The following is a 23,366-nucleotide window of genomic DNA, read 5'->3' as shown; positions in this document are numbered from 1 at the left end:
GCCCATGCGCGCCTGGGATGCCCCCCCGCCGGCTTCCCCCGAGGCTTTCAAAGCCGCGGAGGGGCTCCGGCGGGCGGGCAGCCCATGCGCGCCTGGGATGCCCCCCCGCCGGCTTCCCCCGAGGCTTTCAAAGCCGCGGAGGGGCTCTGGCGGGCGGGCAGCCCATGCGCGCCTGGGATGCCCCCCCGCCGGCTTCCCCCGAGGCTTTCAAAGCCGCGGAGGGGCTCCGGCGGGCGGGCAGCCCATGCGCGCCTGGGATGCCCCCCCGCCGGCTTCCCCCGAGGCTTTCAAAGCCGCGGAGGGGCTCTGGCGGGCGGGCAGCCCATGCGCGCCTGGGATGCCCCCCCGCCGGCTTCCCCCGAGGCTTTCAAAGCCGCGGAGGGGCTCCGGCGGGCGGGCAGCCCATGCGCGCCTGGGATGCCCCCCCGCCGGCTTCCCCCGAGGCTTTCAAAGCCGCGGAGGGGCTCCGGAGGGGGGGCAGCCCATGCGCGCCTGGGATGCCCCCCCGCCGGCTTCCCCCGAGGCTTTCAAAGCCGCGGAGGGGCTCCGGCGGCGGGGCATCCGGCGTACAAGACGACCCCCGATTTTTGGGGGATGTTTTTTAACTTCAGAGGTCGTCTTGTACGCCGGAATATACGGTATTTCTTGAGCCAAAGTAGTTCTCTCATTTATGCTTTCATTTCCCTCGTTGAGCCTAGATGAGAGTTATTAAATATCTGAAGGTGAAAGGCTCACCTGAAGCTAAGCAGAATTATCCATCTGCATGAAAGACTCAGGAGCTTACCAGGTGCCTGCCAATAAGAAGTATAAACCCATTTGCCATAGATGGCTGCAAATGTAAGAGCAAGAGATCCCTCTGTCAGTGAGATGTAGAGTCAAAGCTCCACATGATACGAGGCAACAAAGAATTATTCTTGTATATTTACTGACTTTTTCACCATTTGTCTCTCCACTGAGTCCAGAGAGAAGGTGGAGGCAATACTGGCATGGTTGGGACAAGTAAATGTTTAATTACATTGCTGATATTCTTGGTCTTCTCAGTTGTAGACAGAACAAGCACACATTGCTGCCATAGAGCCCTGCAAATCCACAGATATCCACTTTATACCCCTGGGGTACCCACATGTGCAGATGTGAATGCAGATATTTGCAGTTCATTTTTTGTGCATATAAATTTTGTACCTATAATCTTGCAAATTTGTGTATATCTGCTTTATATCCATCGATGTGGATGTGGTTATCCATGGTTCATTTTTGTGGATATGGATGAAGATACAAATTTTGTATCTAGAATACTGCACATTTGCAGATATCCACTTTATATCTGCAGGAATATGCATCCACACATGTAGATGCAGATATCCACGGATCATTTTTGCAGATACAAACTTTTGTATCCATATCTGTATCCTCCGAGGGCTCCACTTACATGGCTAAAATGGAGAATCAGCCCTGTTATTTCTTCCACTCTCTCCACATATTACAATTACAGATGGACCAAGGAGACCAGGATTTGGTTTATCAAACTGGCTGGGTTTCAAAGACACTTTCCATTTTTGTCCACACTACCAAAGGCCGGATCACAGCAGGTTTGGGATTTGACCCATCTTGACAATGAGCAAAATAGGGTCAGATGTGGATTTTGCAAACCACAAAACACTGGAACTGGTTAAGATCCAGAATCTATTTTCTCTGAATCACGAACATTTGAGGGAGAGCTCTCCACACAATAGTTTCTGATTTTTTACTAATCTCTTATCACAACACAGAATGGTAACATTTCCACTGATCAGAACCGTCACTGGTGAAAACTTCTCCTTGTAAGCAGCTGAGTCATGCAATTTGTTCTCTGAATCAACCCATTCCACATATTCTGTCTGGAGATACTCTTAAAATGCCAAGTTTGGATCCAGATCTGTGTTTTCTCAAAGTCTGGATGTGTCTTATTTGGACCATCTTCCCTCATGCTGTCTCATTAAATATCATTGACTGAAGTTGGGTTTCTTGTCCTGCCATCTCTTTTTAATCAAAATAAGGGGGACTTAACATAACAGTAGTCTGAATAAAATGGATGAAGGTCAAATGCAAGTTTTGACACATATTGTTGTGGGAAAGTGGCACCTGCATTTCCCACAAGAAAACTTGCAAAAGAAAGAAACATAAAAAGAAAATCTGAAAGTAAAATACATTAGCATTTGGTTGGGATATTTTTACAACAATTTTCCAGGCTTAATCTCCTCATTACTAAGGGAGAAAAACATAATTTTCTGTTTAATATTATCTCTGCTTGATAGAAGCAGCAATAACAAATTTTCTACCACATTTCTCCATCAACAGGCTCCCTTCCCCATTCTTTCCCTATCTCTCTCCCCTTTGTTATCTGTGGTTTGACTGCAGTACCAGCCACTCATCCCAGAGCTTCTAGTTCTGCAAGGTTGACTCACAAGAGTTCTTTTTCACCTGTCTCATTGAATTATTTAAAAGGACTCTGTCAAGCTGGAAAGAATGTCTTTAAAAATGAAATCAAATTCCCTTGCCTATGTTACAGACTATGCCTTAAATTATTTTAAATGACAGAAAAGGTTAATTTTCTTTTTGTCATTTATGCTCTTTGCATTCCTCAGCCTCCACATCATATGTAGGACTAGTGTTTTATTTATGATAAATTTTCAGACAAATTTCATATTCAGTTGTTCATTCACTAGTAATAGCGCTGCAATGTTAGGTTGCAAAGAGTCATAATATTGACAACTCTAATGCTTTTATCATGAATCTTCATGTATTGAATGATTTTGCAAAGGCTCAGCTTCTAGAAATATTAACTGAGAAGCTCAGCTTTCATTATTCTCGGAGGCTATGTCTAGACTCCATCCCTCTGCCAACAAAGGGATGCAAATGAAGCACTTAAATATCCCGGGCTTCATTTGCATACTCACGTTCCGATGCTGTGCCTATCAGGCTCAGTGTCAAAAGTGAAAGTAAAGTCTAGCCACGGCTCTGCCGACAGCGGGGAGCTTTTATCAGCGGATCCTGTACTCCTCATTTTTAAAAAGTATTCCTTTTTAAAAAAATTATAAATAACCCCTTTTTCAAAAAAAAATTTATAAGTACCCTCGGTACCTACAGTTTTCAGACACACATTTTTCTACCAATGCAAAACATTTGTTTAAACAACGTAATCGGAGCCGGATGGGTGATGACATTTTTGGGTGTAGAAAGTAGAAAAATAATAAAGTGCTGTAAAACTTAAAACAAAAATTCAGTTTTCTCCATATTTCAGTTGTGTTGACGTGCCCCCCAGACTTCTCTTGAGTACCCCCAGGGGTACTCATACCACTAGTTGAGAAACACTGACCTACACAAATTGGAGGATTGGGCCAAAAGAAATCTGATGTGGTTCAACAAGGATAAGTGCAGAGTCCTGCACTTGGGATGGAAGAATCCCAAGCACTGTCACAGGCTGGGGACTGACTAGCTAGGCAACAGTTCAGCAGAAAAAGACCTGGGGATAACATGGATGACAAGCTGGATATGAGTCAACAATGTACCCTGATAGCCAGGAAGGTTAACAGCATATTAGGGTGCATTAGGTGGAACATTTCCAGCAGAACTAGAGAAGTGATTATTCCCTTTTATTCAGCACTGGTGAGGCCACATGTAGAGTACTGCATACAATTCTGGGGCCCCCATCACAGAAAGGATGTGGATGCATCTGAAAAAGTCCAGTAGAAAGCAACAAAAATTATTAGGAGGCTGCAGCACATGACTTATGAGGAGAGGCTGAGGAGTTTGGACTTATTTAGTCTACAGAAGAGAAGTCTGAGGGGGATTTGATAGCAGCCTTTAACTACCTGAAGGGGGGGAGAGGCTGTTCTCAGTGGTGACAGCTGACAGAACGAGGAGCAGTTGTCTCATGTTGCAGTGGGGGAGGTCTAGGTTGTATATGAGAAAAAACTATTTTACTAGGAGGGTGATGAAGCACTGGAATGGGTTACCTAGGGAGGTGGTGGAGTCTCCAACCCTAGGGCTGTGTCTAGATTGCACCCCTTTTCCGTAAAAGGGATGCAAATTAGACACAGCGCAATTGCAAATGAAGCAGGGATTTAAATCTTCCCCTCTTCATTTGTATAAACATGGCTGCCGCTTTTTTCCGGCTCAGGGCTTTGCCGGCAAAAAGCGCCAGTCTAGACGGGGATCTTTCGGAAAATAAAGCCTTTTCCGAAAGATCCCTTATTCCTCTTAAAATCAGGAACAAGGGATCTTTCGGAAAAGGCTTTATTTTTCTAAAGATCCCCGTCTAGACTGGCGCTTTTTGCCGGCAAAGCCCTGAGCTGGAAAAAAGCGGCAGCCATGTTTATGCAAATGAAGCAGGGAAGATTTAAATCCCCGCTTCATTTGCAATTGCGCTGTGTCTAATTTGCATCCCTTTTACGGAAAAGGGGTGCAATCTAGACACAGCCTAGAGGTTTCTAAGCCCCAGCTTGACAAAGCCCTGGCTGAGATGATTTAATTGGGGTTGGTCCTGCTGTGGGCAGAAGTTGGACTCAATAGCCTCCTGAGGTCTCTTCCAACCTTATAATGCTATGATTCTTATTAGGGCTCTACCAAATTCACAAGTCATGAAAAGTGCATCACAGACTGTGAAATGTGGTTTTTTGTTAGTTTTTACCCTATCCCAGGTGAGTAATAATTGTTTAAGGGGAGCCATTTCATGAATCTCTAAAGTAGTTGCTGGCCGCCACAGAAGGGGTGGGGGCTCGGGCAGAAGGGGCGGGGCCAGGAGACTTTTCATACTCCTCTACCCACAGACCCTGATTGGCCTGGGGGAGTGCGTGAAGTCTTTGCCCTCTGCCCCTGCCTTGCCATGCCAGGTGCCTAGAGAGAAACACCAGCTGTTTTGAACAGCTGGTGGTTCCTTCTAAGCGCCACATGCCCCAGGCAGCATGAGGAGACTTTGCGTGCTTCCCCTGCTCCCAGGCCAATCAGGGCTTGCAGGCAGGAGAGTGTAAGAAGTCTCTTGCTCCCCGCCCTGCCAGTGGCATGCAGTTTCCTCTGGTTCTGCTTGTCCCTGGTGGGGTGAGGAAACTTCAGCGCTCCCCCATCTCCAGGTCTCGATTGGCCTGGGGGTGAGGGAATAACAGGGTGGCCACAGGCTGGATTAACCAGCTTGGCAGGCCGTATCTGACCTGCGAATGCTGTCTTGCCCACCTTTGCCCTATACTATGCAGACTTCGAAGAGGAGATGAGTGTTTCTCAAACTGGGGCTCCTAACCCAAAGGGGAGTTGCCAGGCTTTTGCAAAGTTATATTAAGGGGGTTGTGGTATTGCCACTTTACTTTTGTGCTGCCTTCAGATCTGGACAGTCAGAAAGCAATATCTTTTGGCCAGGTGCCCATCTCTGAAGGCAACACCTCTCTAGCAACAGTGTAGAAATAAGGATGGCAATACAATACCATGTTACCCTTAATTCTGTGCTGCTGCTTTCAGAGCTGGGCACCTGTCCCTCTCTGCAGGAAGCAGCACAGAAGTAAGAGTGGCAATACCACCATACCATACCATCCACACTTCTGCGCTGTTGCTGGCGAGAGCTCTGCATTCAAAGCGAGGCTCCCTCACAGAAGCTGCCTCTCTGGATCTGCCCAGATTTGAAGTAAGGGTAGCAGTAACACAACCCCCTCTACAATAACCCTGTAACACCCCTCCTTCACCCGCGCCCCCACACACACACGCAGACACACACACACACAACTCCTTTTCGGGTCAGGACCCTTCCCTTAACAACACCATGAAATTTCAGATTAAAATAGCTGAAATCATTATATTTACTATTTTTAAAATCCTATGACCATGAAATTGACCAAAGAGAATTTGATAGGGTCTTAGTTCTAATATGCTCGATCGGGTCTTGATTCTTGCCCTTTTTATGTGCTCATCATCATAGTAGCTAGACAGCTGTAAAGCAGAATTACTGACAGGCTAAGTAACACTTAGATGCTATGGTGAGGAGATCTCCAGCAAATAGATTAGGTTACTGATTTATGTGAAAGTCTTCTGTCTAGCTATTTGTTCAGATATGCAAGTCTCCAGCTAAAAGACTTTAACTGAGCTAAATAAAAAAAATCCTCTCAGTTTAGGGTTTTGATTTCTACTGAAATCCTGTTATAAAATCCAGCACCGTGTCACCTCTCAGACACAGAGTCTCCTTGCAAGAGCCTTGGAATTTTTTTAAAAAGGGGGAAAAAACAGTTCAATCAAAACAGCCTGAGGACATCTTTACATGAAAGTTTTTATTTCCCTTTCAAGTAGTATATTGTTTTCAATAGCAAACTGCAAGGTATAAATATTAAATATATGTATCAGGATAGTTTATTCCAGAACTGCTTGAAGTGTGTACTTGAAGCAGAGACCACCAAGACATATTTTGTGTAACAAGCGTGTCACCTGCTCCCTGTTTCTGTGGCAGGAATAAAATCTCCAGTGCACAGTCTGGCAGAGCATTTCCTGCCTGGTACCCAATGCAGTGTACAATGCTAGTAAAATAATATGCAGAAAAGGACACTTTAAAAAAAAGACGCTTAATCCAATCTCTTGTTTTTCTGCATTAGTAACCCTTGTTCCAGATTGTGGCTTTAAGCCACTAACTGAGTTGCAAGCACATGGCATGTGCCAAGATCAGGAAATAAATAGTATTTTTACCCTTTTCTAGTAAATGTTGGTCAGGGAAGTATTTTGCATATGGACAGCATTAGCAGCTCTGCTGTAGGATGTCAGAGATGGGGACTTCCTGATCATGCTAATACTAGCCAAAAAGGGGACTTACTCAGATGAGAAAGCTTAGGGCTGGATTACTTTGCTTTCATGAGGGAAAAAAAGGTAGGATTCAGATCCATCAAGATTCTCCTGGAAGGCCCAGCAGAGCCTGGCTGTTGAAACATAGCAGGATGATGATTATTTATTATCTGTGTTGTTATGATTGACCCCCACCCCGCCTGCAAGGAAAAATGGGGCCAACCAGACTTGGGCCATAATTAATTAGCTGCTTCCTCAGCCTGCGGGATGAGACTAATGAGAGTCAGGTGACAGCTAAAAGGACTGACAGTGTCAGTCTGTTGTACAGTAGGTAGACAGGAACAGCACCACCCCTGTGGACTTCCCTCAGTCAGGGTCTGCAGAGCAAAGGGTATTGTAGGGAACTGTCATGAGGCAAGTGCTCTAGCTCAAGAGCAGAGAATGAAGTTCTCAAAGTAAGTCTCCCACAAAGGATGCTGAGAACTAAGGATGTCGACATGTAGTCGATTACAAAATGAACCGATAAGCCTAGGCTTATCAGTTAATCTTGTCAACTACACACATTTCCTGCCTCCTCCCCTTGCTGCCTCTGTATAGCGTCTGAGGCAGTGGGGGAACACGAACCAGTGCTGGAGGGAGCCGGCTTAAAAGCTGGTCCCCCCGAGCACCGGCTCAGCAGTGCTGCCTCCCCCCATCCCCCATTCCCCGTGCTTCTGCTGCTGGACCAGCTTCTGTCCACAGCCAGCGTGGCAATCTCCCCCACCCCTTCCCCTCCACAGCAGCCTCTGTCTGCAGGGAGTTCAGAGGCAGAAGCGCGGGGTGGCAGGCATCCAGTCTGCGTGGGAAGCTGGTTTTTAAACTAGCTCCCCTCGTAGACCAGCTCCCACCTGGCACCCTGCGCTGCTTCCTCTGATTGAGGGGTAAAAGCACGGGGTGAGATGGGGTTCTCCAGGAGTGGAGCCAGAGTGCACTGCTTACCAGCCCCATGCCAGGGGACTATTGACTAGTTGAGTAACTGGTAAGAATTTATGCAGTTATTCGACTATTCAATTACCCGATATCTAACATCCCTCCTGGGAAAAGTCCCAGAGGAAGAATGGAAGAGAATCCACAAAGGACAAAATAATCTTTGTTTGCTTGGGACTTTTAATTTTGACTTTTGCTATCCTGAAAGAGGTAAAGTTGGTTGCAACATGGCTGGAGGAGTAAGTCACATCTCTGGCACTGTTATCTGGAAATCTAAGGAGATCAATCTTGGCTGGGGGTGGGGGAGGAATTGAGGCAGCAAGAGGTGCTATGAGGCAGCCATGCCTACCTATATCCCCCAATTGAGATCAGGGCTCTATTATGCTAGGCACTGCATAAATGCAAAGCCAGAGATAGACAAGTTTAAAATCCAAATAGACAAGAAAAAGGGTGTGAGGGTAAACAGACCCAGAGAGAAGCAACTTGCCCTAAGTCACACAGAAGGTGAACGTCAATTTTCCAGACAAATTCAAATAAGGCATAAATGTATGTGCATGACAGTAATTAACCAATGGAACAATTTATCCAGGGATGAAATGGATTCTCCACCACTTGAAGCCTTTTAATCAATATTTAGTCTTTCTAAAAGACATGCTATAGTTTACCCAGAAGTTATGGGCTTAATTCAAGAATTACTAAGTGAAATCCAATGGCTGGTGTTATGCAAGAAGTCATGATAGATCATCATAATGGTACCTTCTGTCTTTAAAATCTATGGATCAGATATTGACTCATTAAAGTTTATATGAAAATCCTCACTGAAATCAATGGGCTCAAGATTTCACCCAGAAAATTTATGAAGTCATTGGTATTGGTTTTCTGGGATATATGAATACAGGCAGTCCCCGGGTTACGTACAAGATAGGGACTGTAGGTTTGTTCTTAAGTTGAATTTGTATGTAAGTCGGAACTGGTACATATTGTAGGGGAAACTCTAGCCAAACTTTTTTTTAGTTTTGGATAGCATAGGGAAAGGTTAACTCCCCTCTAATGTTTGTTTTGCTGTCTGTTCCCCTGTTCAGAAGATTTCACATCTATTTCTGTCCCTGTGACAAACTCAGGACTAAAGGAGTAACTCATCAAATACCAAACAGCTCTGCACCATGCTTTGAGCTAATAGCTTTATTTCCACACACCACCCAGGGTTCTAGGAGGAGGGTCCTTTTTTTGCTAACACAATGAGGCCAGCACTTTGTTTGTTTTGGTGGAGTCTTTGTTTGCCCAGGGAGCCCAGCATGTATAGGGGGAGGAGGGGCGGAGAGGCTGCTTTTGTCTGCTGTTCGGCAGCCTGTTGCTCAGGGGAGGGGGCAGCCTGTTGCTGGCGGGGGGGGGGGGGGGGGGGGGGAGAGGCGTGCAGGATGCGAGGCTGCGGGGGGGGGGGGGGCAGCGGGCGTGGGGAGGCACTTTTCCTCTGCCCGGCAGCTCTGTGGGATCCCTGTCCCTGTGGCCAGCTGCTGCAGGCAGAGGCCAGTTGGAGCCGGCCGAAGAGGAGGAGGATGTGGATTCTAGGACCCAGGTGAGCGAGCCCCGGGGACGCTGCTGCGCTCCTGGAGCCCGGCATGTATAGAGGGGAGGAGGGGCAGAGAGGCTGCTTTTGTCTGTTCGGCAGCCTGTTGCTCAGGGGAGGGGGCAGCCTGTTGCTGGCAGCGGGCGTGGGGAGGCACTTTTCCTCTGCCTGGCAGCTCTGCGGGACCCCAGTCGGAGCCGGCCCGAGGAGAAGGAGGATCCTAGGACCCAGGTGAGCGAGCCCCGGGAATGCTGCTGCGCATGTGCGGGAGTTGCCTCACCCCGTTCGTATCTAGGGATCCGACGTAAGTCGGATCCATGTAAGTCGGGGACTGCCTGTACAGCTGTTTGGTTTGCTTATTTTATTCCATCAACAAACAACTCCAATCCTATCAGCTCTCAATTTCACACTTGATTATGGTAAAAAAAATTGAAAAATCTACAACAGCAAAACAGAGAAACTAAAATGACAAAAACATGGAACTGATGGGTAACATCATATTTGAACTCTTAATAAAAATGCTCTCCTAGGAGCAGTTTTCCTTCGTCCCTGGTTCTCTCTCCTCTTGCTTTCGTCTCTCATTATAAGCTCCTTAGGTCTCGGACCTTTCTTCTGATTACTCTGTCAAGCAGAATGTGCACTACCAGTGCTATATAAATTAGAGGAAAGCACATAACATTAAGCGCTTGTAAAAATGCGTAAAGCACCCAATAAGTAGTGATCTATTAGACACTGACCGTGTGGTAATTGGAAGAATCCTGTCATTGTTCTAACTAACTAAACAATTCCCTTGACAAGCATTAGACAATTTTCAGCAAGGTTACAAAAGTAGCACAACAGCTGCTGTCATTATGAGCCCTGATTGTGCAGGAGAGAAGAAAAAGGTTATCTGTTAATAAAATAGGTCTCAAGGAAAGCTGTTAAACTGAAGTTAGAGAGATTGTTGACGCTGCAAACTATAAATAGCTCTATAATTCCAATAATATTCTTTAAAAATCATATAGAATTAAAATGCAGACAAGCTCCTCTGTTCTAACACACTTTGCCCCATCTTAGCCAGAATAGATGTAGCTTATAAGCTCTTTGGATGAGGTGGGGAGTTATCTCCCTGTTATGTTTGTACAGGGTCTGGCAAAAATGGAGCCCTGGATTCAGCCCTGGGTGGTGAGGCTCAGGTTACATTCTCCCCCCGTCCCCCCGTTGAGGCTAGGACAAAAGCCTTTGGCCTCAATTTTGGCCCCATCAAGCTTTGGAATTGCCCCCCTCAGAGCAGTAGGTGTCGGGTGGGCTCAGGCTTTGTTCCCCCACTCTTGGGGTCATACTGTATAATAATTTTGTTGTCCTAAGGATGTCATGGCACAATAAAGTTTGAGAACCCCTGCTCTAGAAGATCAACTGGAAGTAAAGAAGTTAAAAGCATCATTGCTTACTTTAGAGGTTTTATTAATGGATAAAAGCCTGATTCTCCAGTCCCACAACACCAGAGTAACATAGGTAGAAAATGCTACCACTCACAATGGTAGTATTGCAAATCCACTTCATACTAGTGTAAATAACTGCACATGATACAGGGCAAAAAATAATTATTCTTGTATGTTCACTGACTTTTTGCACCACCTGTCTCTCCACTGAGTCTAGAGAGAAGTGGAGGCAATATTGGTATGGTTGATACAAGCAAAGGGTTAATTACACTGCTGATACTCTTGTAACTTGCTAAGTTCTGAAATGATTTGACTGGAGCCAGAGGATGTTGTAAAGACCAGGACTTTAACAGGATTCAAAAAAGAACTAGATAAATTCATGGAAGTTAGGTCCGTCAATGGCTATTAGCCAGGATGGGTAGGAATGGTGTCCCTAGACTCTGTTTGTCAGAGGCTGGAAATGGATGACAGGAGAGGGATCATGTGATGATTACCTGTTCTGTTCACTCCCTCTGGAGCATCTGGCATTGGCCATTGTTGGAAGACAGGATACTGGGCTAGATGGACCTTTGGTCTGGCCCAGTATGACTGTTCTTATGAGCCCAATCCAGAGAATCAGTACTTACAGATGTGTCCCACTTTCTTACAACTGGACAGCTGAGTTTCATACCATCTTGACCTTCTCCCAGATAGAGAACTACATGTATTATTCAGAAGAACCATATATATTGTTCAGATACATTATTCCTCCTAAAAAGGTGGGATAATTCATCACATGGCATACATGAACAACATTTTTCTGCATCCCCCTCTAGACTGCAGATTACTTGTTACAGGAGGCATAGGAGGTTCTCCTGCAGTGGTGCAGGTTGGAACAAAATAGAGCTGTAGGAAGAAGCCTTCTCTAGGAGAAATGTGTGATGTATGGAAGGAAGGTGAGGAGCATGATGTAGATTAGATTGTCTTGCCTCTGCTGATCTGCAGATTTACAATATCTGCTATTTATGGGTCATCAGGCAGGGACATTTTAGAGGCCTCCATGACTGCACAGGACTCCACCTGTAATACTGATAAACACCTACTCATATGCCCAAAAGACAAGCACACAACTCCCACTCAGTTCAAGGGGACTTGCACACATTCAGCACAGATCAGAATTTGACCCTAGTCCTATTTTATAATCCATTTTCAGACTGTTTAAACAAGGTTGTTGTTTTTTAACTAGTACTAAGAGCATTCAACAAAAGGCAAATCAAAGCTCATTTCAATGTAATTGCTTACCTTTAATTACATTGTTCCCTTCCTATAAAGCACAAAGGGATAAACCTCTGTTGATGTAATATTCATTTGTACAGTGTGACATAAATAGCTCATTTTAGTAAATGTGAAGTGCTTTTGAGAGTCATGTGTAGTGTCATTGTAGCTGTGTTAGTCTGAGGCAATGTCTATTCGCTCAGTTTACAAATGAAAACTACCCTTTCCTTTCATATCCCTAAAAATACAGCTGTTGAAGCTGACAAAACATATTGCGATGATTCAAATGCATAGATTAAATAATAATAATAATTAATAATAATCCAGAATCAGAAATAACATCAAGAATGAACAGAACTGGAGAGTTCATGGCCAATTTCTTCTCGTACTTTACTTTGTACACCACAGGCAGAAACCACAGTGATGCACATATTAGAAATGCATAAATAAAAGAGAAAGAGATATTATCAGTGGTTGACAGAAAGAGAAATAGACAGATGAGATTCTCGATGTGTACAAGGCACTCATAGTTTGAGGAATGCCATAGAAATGCTACTATAGATATGAAACAGATTCATGTGGACTGGAGCTATTGCAAAAGATAACAGCTGCGAAACCAAACAACAGTGATCCAAAATCAAAGTGTGCACATCACACACAGAGTCTCTCTCTCTCTTACTGTGTGGGGGTATGTCTACACTACATTAGCCACCCTAGTTCGAACTAGGGTGGCTAATGTTGTCATTCGAACTTGCAAATGAAGCCCAGCATTAAAATATCCCGGGCTTTATTTGCAAGTTCCCAGGCACTGCCATTTTTAAATGCCCGGTAGTTCGAACTCCCTGCCCGCGGCTACATGCGGCACGGGCTAGGTAGTTCGAACTAAAGCCCCTAATTCGGACTACCGTTACTCCTCACTGTAGGAGGTAGTTCGAACTCCCTGTCCACATTGCAGGAGGAGTAACGGTAGTCCGAATTAGGGGCTTTAGTTCGAACTACCTAGCCCATGCCGCGTGTAGCCGTGGGCAGGGAGTTCGAACTGCCGGGCATTTAAAAATGGTGGCACCCGGGAACATGCGAATAAAACCCGGGATATTTTATCCCGGGCTTCATTTGCAAGTTCGAATGACTACATTAGCCACCCTAGTTTGAACTAGGGTGGCTAGTGTAGACATATCCTAGGAATAAGTTGAATGGGGTTTATGTGTGGCAGGGTTCTGTGTTTTGTTTTTGCGGAGTGAGTATTCAGTACTTGAGAACAGTATCAGGCCATCTACATCATTGGACGGTAGGCAGAGTCTACCAGAACAACTAGTGTCTCGCCCCTCAGATGAGATAAGGGAGGTTCTACAATGCCCAGAATTTAATTAAGGGCTTGTCTACATACAGAGCGCTGTAGCAGCACAGCTACACCAACACAGCATGTCTGTTGAAGATACTCTATGCTGAAGGGAGAGAGTTCTACCATCAGCATAATAAAACCACCTCCATGAGCTGCAGTAGCTAGATCAGTAGAATAATCTCTTCTGCAGGCAGAGCGCTATCCACTCCAGAGCTTATGTCAGTGTAACTTACGTTGCTCAGGTTGGGGATGTTAAACTCTTAATAGGTAAGCATACCAGTAACCAAGAAGGATGTTAATCGGTAACCAATCCTTGTTGATGAACTCCAGCAGCAGCCACCATTCTGGGCAAGAGCAGCCCCGGCCACAGAGTGGATGGCAGGCCAAAGGACAGGACCACACGGCTGTGGTGAGACCTCACTGCCATAATGGGACTGGCAGTAGGACCCCATGGCTGCAGCAGGATTTTATGGCTGCAGCAGGCTGGGCATCAGGCCTTGAGTTAAAACCAGTTAACCATTTTAATAGCCCTTGGCTGGGGGATGGTTTATTCTCACGACCTGAGTTATGCCAACATAATCTGCAGTGTAGACATAGCAGCTATGTCTACACTACAAGGTTTTTGCGGCAGAGAGTATGCTAATAATGGACTCATTAGCATGAGTCGCGATGTAATTAACATATTTTCTGCTGATGTTTTTTGCACAAGGAGTTTTTGCGCAAAAAGAAGCAGTGTAGCCTCTTCTGTTTTGCGCAAAACCCCTTTTTGCACAAGATCCTTATGCCTCCCAGGAAGATGCATAAGGATCTTACACAGAAGGGTTTTTTTGCGCAAAACAGACACGTCTACACTGCTTGTTTTTGCACAAAAATCTCTTGTGCAAAAAGCATCGGCAGAGATATGCAAATGACAGCGCAACAAATGCTAATGAACGCTTCATTAGCATGCTCTCTGCTGACAAATACCTGCAGTGTAGACATTGCTGCAGTGTAGACATAGCTGCCAGCCTGAATATGAGGAACAAAGAATGAAAACACCAGGACAGGAATGTTGGCCAAAGGGTCAAAATGAAGGAATCACTTTCCCTAGAAGTAGTGTAAGGAAGCAGTAGATGTCACCCATCAGAACTTTGCCCAGATACCTGCGTGAATGAGGAAGTGGAAAAAGGATCCAATCACAACCATCTCTGTCTCCCTCTCTCTCTCTTTCTCTCAGACCACTGTCATCATCTAATCTGACCAGCTGCATAACACAGGCCATGCGGCTTCCCTGATGTAACTGTTGTTTGAATTAGAGCATACTTATTAGAAAAAAAAATATGACCTTGATTTAAAGATATTTCCAGTGATGGAGAGTCCAACACATCCCTTGGTAAGTTTTTCCAATAGTCAGTTACACTCAGTATTAAATATTTCAAATCCTCAATTCAACCTCCAGCCACTGGACTGTGCTGTATCTTTGCTAGACTCAAGAGCCCTTTGTTATCAACTTTCTGTTTCCCATGTAGGTACTTATAGACTGACTTAGTCACTTTTCTCTTTGATAAACTAAGTAGATTAAACTCACTGAGTCATTCACAATAAGTCATATTTTCTAATCCTTCAATAATTCTCACAGATCTTCCCTGAGCCCTCTCCACTTTTTCAATTATCTTTCTTGAACTGTGGGCACATAACTGGACACACTATTCCAGTAGCAGCCACACTGATTCCAATTTGAAATAACCTCTGACAGGTGATCCTGACTGGCTTGGCCAAGAGGCTGTCAAGTGCCTACACTTCAGCTGTCCGTTACCCCCACTGCTGCGCATCTCCTGCCCTTTGCCTTGGATATGCCCCTCCCCCTGGGAGTCTCCTGCTTTCTGTGCAGGGCAGGGGAGGGAAAAGAGGGGTGCTGATATCAGGGTGCCCCCTCTCCCATTCTGTATCCTTTCTCCACAGACCAGAGAGGGGGCACAACAGGACTAGGGATGGAGTTTGCTGGCTGCTTTAGTGAGTGGTTCAGGGCCAGGGCATGGGTGGGTGAGCCTGCCTTAACCCTACTGCACCACCACCCAGAAGCCACCAGCAGTGCCCAGATGGAGCCCACATCCCAAACTCCTACCCCAGTCATGAATCCCCTCCTGCACTCCAAGCCCTTATCCTAGCTCTGAGCAGCTCTGCATCCAAACACCTGCGCAGCGCCTGCACCTAGAACCCCCTCCTACATCCAACTGCCTGCCCCAAGATCAGCTAAGAGTCCCTCTCACACTCCAAATCCCTTAATCCAAGACCAGAGCCTGCGCCCCAACCCTCTGCCCCAGCCTGATAAGAGTGAGGATGGGCAAGAGAGGGAGGATGGAGTGAGCAGGGGCGGGGCCTTGGAGAAGGGGTAGGAAGGAAGCAGAGCAAGGGTATTTATATATGACGTAGATCTTGGATTGCACTTAAATTCAAAAAGTGATCTCAGTGCTTAAAAAGGTTGGAGACCACTGCACTAGGGCATCTTTCATGTGAAGCAACAGGATCTGCCCTGAACAATTAATACACAGCGGCTGTGTCTAGACTGCATCCATTTTCCGTAAAAGGGATGCAAATTAGACCTATCGCAATTGCAAATGAAGCGGGGATTTAAATCCCTCCCGCTTCATTAGCATAAAAATGGCTGCCGCTTTTTTCCGGCTCGGAGCTTTGCCGGAAAAAAGCGCCAGTCTAGACGCGGATCTTTCGGAAAATAAAGCCCTAAAATGAGGGATAAGGGATCTTTTGGTAAAGGCTTTATTTTCCGAAAGATCCGCGTCTAGACTGGCACTTTTTTCCGGCAAAGCTCCAAGCCGGAAAAAAGCGGCAGCCATTTTTATGCTAATGAAGCAGGGAGGATTTAAATCCCCGCTTCATTTGCAATTGCGATAGGTCTAATTTGCATCCCTTTTACAGAAAAGGGATGCAGTCTAGACACAGCCAGCATGTTACACTGCAATGTGAGTTAAAAATCACACACCCATAGTCTGCATTACTGCTGTCTACAGACAAGCACTTACATTGGAAATGGTTGCTTGTATGTTTTTCCAGTGTTTTCATTAGATAAACACAGTTTGGGGTTTTGTGTTGGGGAGCTATATCGGTGTTTATTGGTTTGCAACAGAATGCCTTTACCTTGTGCTAGAGAGCCTAGAGCCAAGCCAATCCTGGCTACAAAAGAAGTCCCACCTGAGAGAATCAGGAAATTCCCTATCAAGAGCAAAAGACCGGTGCTCTAAGCTCAGGAGGCTGTACTGACAGGCTCCTAGAGAAGACCAAGATCTAGTGAGTTGTTCTAGTGTGGAAGGACCAGCACTAGCCAGCTAAGACAGGAAGGATTCTGACCAGACATGAGGAGTTTGGATTGTATCTGAACTTTAAGTTGATAAATCAGGTCCTGATATAGTGACTGGGCTGGGAATAACCTGTGTAGAGTTTACATGGGGTACAAGACGAGAAACTGAGATGAGGATGCACTCAGGGCTACCTTGAGACCACCAGGGGTCCTGAGAGGCAGCCACTCATCTAGGCAGTTCAAACCAAAAATCAGAAACTCTAATTATAGGGTTGATTATAGGATAATTTAAAATCAGTATATTAATCCAATATTAGCCTTAGGTACACTAGTCTCTCGTAAGTGTGATTTAAATTCCAAGAGATCCTTCAGACTTTTCTCTCTACACTCTTTTAATAAGGAAAACTGAATATTGGAGGTCTTTGGCTCTTCTTAGAATAGACCACTATATTAATTTTCTCTTGTGGCTGGCTTACTTTAAATTATTTTAAATTTCCAGGATTCTTGCCTGGCATTTTTTAAAACTAACATCAAAGTACCATTTAATCAATAAAACATTAAATACCAACAACCAGGTTTTTCATTCTTGTGTCTCATGATGTCCTACAGAAGAAACTATATATCATCCCATTTCACAGATGGGAAAACCAAGGCACAGAAAAAGGAGTCACTCTATTAGGTTAGTGGCTGAGCCAGGAACAGAGACCAGGTACAGAAGCTCTTCATAATTGCGTTTTATCCCATTGTAAGCTCTTTAGAGCAGCAACTATCTTATTTTATGTTTGTATAGCACCTGAAACAATAGGGGCTGGTTCACGAGTGGGACTTTTACGCATGACAACAGTACAAAAAGATTGTATTAATATTCTATTAATAATTGATTACAGGTAGTTATGAACTTCATCATCTGCAATATTTACCTCATTCTTTAAAACTACTCATTTCTTGTTTGAATGTAACAGATCTTCCCCGTTGCCAATTCTGGCCACATATTTATACAAGCAACACCATCACAGGACCTAGCCACATAAGCCACAACATCAGAGGCTCATACACCTGCACATCCACTAATGTGATATATGCCATCAAGTGCCAGCAATGCTTCTCTGCCACGTATACTGGCCAAACTGGACAATGTCTGTGACAAAGGATAAATAGACACAAATCAGACATCAGGAATTGTAACACATATTCACAAAGTTTATCAAAATAAGCTCTCCCAGGTCAAATTAATTGCAATCTAGAGTTTGACAAATACAACCTTTAAAAAATACACTATTTGATAGTTCGATTGCTAATGTTAAACTGTAGACTAGTTGACTTATTTTAATTTCCTTGGACATTCCTAACATTTTAATTTCCTTGGACATTCAATAATGGATTTAAAAGTAGCCATTCTTCTACAAAGGAAAATTTTATCACCCAATTAGAGAGGGAGACAGCTGAACTGCAGTTCATACAAGTTCAACACATTACAAAGGCAATTTTCCCCACCTTTGATAGTCAAATTTCCACATCAAATGCTAGGAATGGGACTTAATTAGCTTCAGTAACACTGGTCCTACAATTGACACCCTGAATTCAGGTAATTTCCACTCCAACTTATCTGATGAAGTGGGTTTTACTCATGAAAGTTCATGACCTAGTATATCTGTTAGTCTCTAAGGTGTCACACAACTGCTTGTTGTTTTTAAAGTTACAGAATAATATGGCTACTTCTCTGAGACTCAATATTATGTAACAGATAAAGCGGGCAGGTCTAAGTATTGTTCCTCCCACTAGCCTGTCTATTACTTGTTGTACTTTTCAAATGCTTGTGTATGTGACCACAACCCCAGTTAACCAACTGCTTCCAACACGCTATCTTCAGAACAGTTATTTTAATGGTGCCAGTCAGATGTCTAGTTTATTTGGTGGTGAATTTTCCAACTGAAATACCTCTAAGTTGGATTCTCTATATGGCTGTGTCTAGACTGGCCAGTTTTTCCGGAAAATCAGCCGCTTTTCCGGAAAAACTTGCCAGCTGTCTATACTGGCCGCTTGAATTTCCGTAAAAGCACTGACATCCTACTGTAAGAAATCAGTGCTTCTTGCGGAAATACTATTCTGCTCCCGTTCAGGCAAAAGTCCCTTTTGCACAAAGCTTTTGCGCAAAAGGGCCAATGTAGACAGCTCAGATTTGTTTTCCGCAAAAAAGCCCCGATCGCGAAAATGGCGATCGGGGCTTTTTTGCGGAAAAGCACGTCTAGATTGGCACGGACACTTTTCCACAAAAAGTGCTTTTGCAGAAAAGTGTCCGTGCCAATCTAGACGCTCTTTTCCGAAAGTGCTTTTAACGGAAAAGTTTTCCGTTAAAAGCATTTCCGGAATATCATGCCAATCTAGACGCAGCCTATATGTTTTGAGTTACTTGCTGCATATGAAGTCAATGGGAGCTGAATAATTATCACATTCCTTCTAAGATAAATTCACAAATAGATACACTGTGGTCCTAAGAGCGGGAAAGGTATCCTAGGTTTATATTGTACATTACAAGGCAAAAGGACCAAAGTGTTTCAGTATGTGGCAATGGGACATTTGGCCTCTATTTTGTCAGATTCAAACCTTTTATCATTGTGATGTATAAGTCAGAATGTGGGAAAGATTATAAACTGACTTTAACGTTAGAGGGTACCTCTTAACTGTCTGAGTGAAGCAGTGTTCAGTAAACATAAGAAAGTGATGTGATGTTGAGGCAGTCATAAAGAACACAATGACAGTTCCAAGTGCAGCAGCTATGTTTCACAACACTTATCTCACTATAATTAATTTGAAACAAGTTATCGTTCATTTTACACTTCAATAGAACTCCCAAGTCAGATAATAAAACCTTGGCTGTTTATCAAAATAAGCTCTCCCAGGTCAAATTAATTGCAATCTAGAGTTTGACAAATACAACCTTTAAAAAATACACTATTTGATAGTTCGATTGCTAATGTTAAACTGTAGACTAGTTGACTTATAAGGGTCCCTTCTGGCCTTGGTATCTATGAAACACAGACATCACATGGTTCAAGAAGATTTAGATTTTGCAGGCTCTTCTCTATAACAGTTGAGCCCAACACAGGATCAAAGATCAGATGATTGAGCAGTATCATAAGAACGTCCTATGTAACAGCAAGTATCAGAAGACTGGATCCTGGGCTAGACAGACCATTGCTCTCACCCTGTATGGCTCTTCTTATATTTAATCTCAGCTTTTAAGAAATAAAAGGCCTGGAGCTAGCTAACACTGATTACTGAAGAGGCATCCGTGAGAGAGATTAGCTCTCTTCCCTATGAAGGGCAGAAGGAAACTGCAGGGAACGGGGACAGCTCAGGAACTTTCAGTGAGGCAGATTCCTGCTGGGAAGACTCTGACATCAAGATAGTTTAAACCGGGGTCAGGCCCAGACAGCAGGAAGCTCAAGGAAGAGGCCTTGATTCAGTTTGTGTCTGCAAGCCACCACCAGAAGGCTCAGCGCCAGCTGAGAAAAAGTTGGAGGACAGAATGAGATAGCAGAATGGGACAGAAAAGTTAAAAAGCTCTGGTTGTGAGAAAAGAAACCAGAGCTACATATGAACTTGTATGAGGTGATGGCCTTTATTTTGAGACCCAAAGGATTAAAAGCCGACTCCCCGCACATACCAGTTCCTGCCTACCTCCCCGCTCCCCCCCACACACACTGCTGCCTGATATAGAGGCAGCAAGGAAGAGGGTCGGAAATGTGAGTAGTCAACTAATCAACTACTCTTACATCCCTAGTGTACACTATCAGGCGTAATTCTGTAATGATATACTGGTCTAATGAGTCATACAGCCCCTCCTAGTGTGGATGCAGTTACATTGTTATAAAGGTGCTTTATATCGGTATAGCTTTACCTGCACATGAAAGGGAATAAACTATATTGGCGCAACCATATCTACAATGAGATAACAGCATCCGAACTAAAGGTTGTACAAGTAAAACTATAGTGCTAAAAATTCCACCTCTTATTAACATAGCATCAGACCAATGCTCCACCTTACCCGGTATCCTTATAGAAAGCTGGTTCTTCACACATATCACCTCCCGCCCACCTCCCCCCCCACACCCTCCGTTGCCTCTGAATCCAGCCCAGCAAGCAACCCCCGACCACAGTGGGAGGGGGCGCTTCAATCCAGCCATAGCAGGCAGGGAGACAGCTCCAGCCCAGTCATGTTGGAACAGTCCTCCCACCCACCCTGTTTAATCTGTTAAATTTAACATTTAACCAGTTAACTAATTAAACGGGATTTTACATCCTACTTGCCAGATGTTTCCCTATCTGTCTCTCTGCCTCTACAGTGCTCCCATACTCTGCCAGCCAAAGAGCAAAGGACTCACTCTGACTCTAGATTCTCCTTGAATGATGCTGAATATCTTGATCATGGACCCTTCTTGTTTTCAATAAAGTGCCACAGATTCACTTTCTTTACATGATATTTTCTACTTGCACTTTCCATGATAAATGGACTAATGTGTTGGCTGGTATCATTCTCTTCTGGAATATCTATCCCATTGCAACCAGCAGGGAAAGAACTCTCTTTCCTGCAGTGGGAATGGGATCACCCCAGAGTGACAGAAGATTTTGGCATGTCAAGATTCCAGCCCTGTCCAAAGTGAGATCAATATCTGTAAACCACTTAGGACCAAATTCTTAACCCTTCAAGCAAAGGACAAAATAAATAGACTTTATATGAGAGAAAATCTGCTGGAGCCATAGTAAAGAATCCTCTGTTCCCTGCCCTGGAATTGTGATGGCTCTGAGAGCTGTATATAAAAATGGTATCCATATTTAAAGGTTGGCATCTAGTAGCACATAAGAACAGTAGTGCCTGCAGTATTAGGGTTGCCATCAGTCCTGCATAAAAAGGGATGTCCCTTATTTTTTCATCTCTATACAACATCATCAGTAGTAAGAGTTTGGTTGTGCCAGGAAAGTGAGATATGCCTGGAATGAGATTGCTTTTCATAAAACCAAACAGAAGAGAGACAGAATCACCAAAACAAGTTCAGTACTTCAAACTGACATAAATGAGTGAATGTTGAAAGAGACTGAAACAAGATGTACCAGAAAAATAGGAAGAACCTGGAATAGGATTGCTTCTCAAGAAATCCTACAGAGAAGAGATAAAATGGAGAAATTTGGATTAATGCTGTTTTGGCACATTTAAATCAATGCTTAAGGTTTCAAAACAAGAAGAAATTATTATTGGAAACCAAATTGGCTATAGACCTTTTTTGTTAAAGCATAGTGAATGATAAGAGTTTATTGAGATGAAGAAACAAAATGCATTTGATAGAATTCCTGAATTACAGACCTGAGCAGCTCCAGGCAAATCTTCTAGTAATTAATAAAATAATCATCATCATCATCATCATAATATAACCAAAAGTTTATAGTCCTGGCAGGTAGCAGAGTACATCACACACTGAACTAAAGTAATGCGGGGTCTATTCCTGGCTCTGCCACTGACTTGCTGTGTGATCTTGGACAAGACACTTCACTTCATGCTTCTGTTTCCCCTCCCACTTTTGGCCTATATTGATTTCAATTGTGGAATAAACAACACATAATAGACCAAAATGAGCCCTGCTTATTAGTTTGAGACGTCTGACAGCACCACAGCATAGGTTGGTTGTATAAGAATTAGGGATGTAAGCGACTAGTCAACAACCCAATAAGCAGAAGTTTATCAGATAGTCACTCAACTAGTCACTTCCCCAGAGAAAGCAAGGAGAGGGGAGCAGGAGCCAATACTGGGGGGAACAGGCTTAAAAGCCCATGGCTCTTGTACATTTCAAAGGGAAAGGCAGAACAGCTGGGACCCCATTGTGCCTCTCCCTTTGAAATGTCCAAGAGCAGTGGGCAGCTCTGTTCCTGAAATTTCCATCAACCACTCAATTAGTTGATAAGGGTGGTGCTTGCTATCCTGCTGTGCCTCTCCCTTAGAAATGTACAATAGCCATCTACAGGAGCCGCCTGTGCCTCCTGTACATTTCAAAGGAAGAGGAGCAGTGAAAATGTGGAAATTCTATCAACTACTCAATTAGCTGATTAATCAAAATTTAACATCCCTGTTAAGAATCCACGTTTTGTGTGTGTTTATTCTGTAAAGTCTCAAGTTTCCATGTCTACACATTTTCTAAAACACATTTTTGATCCCCCTACTGCAGCGGCAGCTAACCCGTAGCTCGGGATCGGGAAGAAAAAAATTGTGTTTCCTGATGAAACCGGGATGGAACCCGGAACCGCTCAGATCAGCCGGTCTCACGGCCAGGCTGCTATGAGCCACATACGTGCTCATGGCTCGTGCCTTTCTGCTTATGGCCCCCAGCGCCCTGTGTCATATCCTGCATGTGCAGGCCAGGTCACACTCAGAGTCCCAGCCTGAACATGCTAGCAGCCGACCGCTGAGCACAGGCAGCAGTGGCAGTGGCTCCGGCTCTGGGTGCAGCAGTGGCTCTGGCTTCAGGACCTGGGCATAAGGTGTGGGGAGGGGGAGGGGAATTGGGTTAGAGCAAGGGGGAGATGCCTTGCTCTGGAGAAGGGGAAAGGAGGGAAGGAGGATCGAGGAGGGAGATCAGGCTGCGGGGGAGAGGAACACATGGCGTCCCGGCCGGCACATGCTCAAAGCTGGCTGCTCAGCGCACGCACCCAGTACCTGGAGGGAGACACGCATGGCAGTAG

At 44.5% G+C, this 23,366-nt stretch overlaps 1 protein-coding gene across 2 annotated transcripts in view; it reads right to left on the bottom strand.

The window, feature by feature from the left end:
• Positions 1-23,366, bottom strand: part of CAMK1D (calcium/calmodulin dependent protein kinase ID) — a 408,029-nt gene that overhangs the window by 289,318 nt on the left and 95,345 nt on the right. The window lies entirely within an intron of this gene.

Source organism: Pelodiscus sinensis, chromosome 1, assembly GCF_049634645.1.
Source record: "Pelodiscus sinensis isolate JC-2024 chromosome 1, ASM4963464v1, whole genome shotgun sequence".
Taxonomy (NCBI): domain Eukaryota; kingdom Metazoa; phylum Chordata; order Testudines; family Trionychidae; genus Pelodiscus; species Pelodiscus sinensis.
The sequence above is the reverse complement of the archived record's forward strand: the minus strand, read 5'-3'. Positions and strand labels throughout refer to the sequence as shown.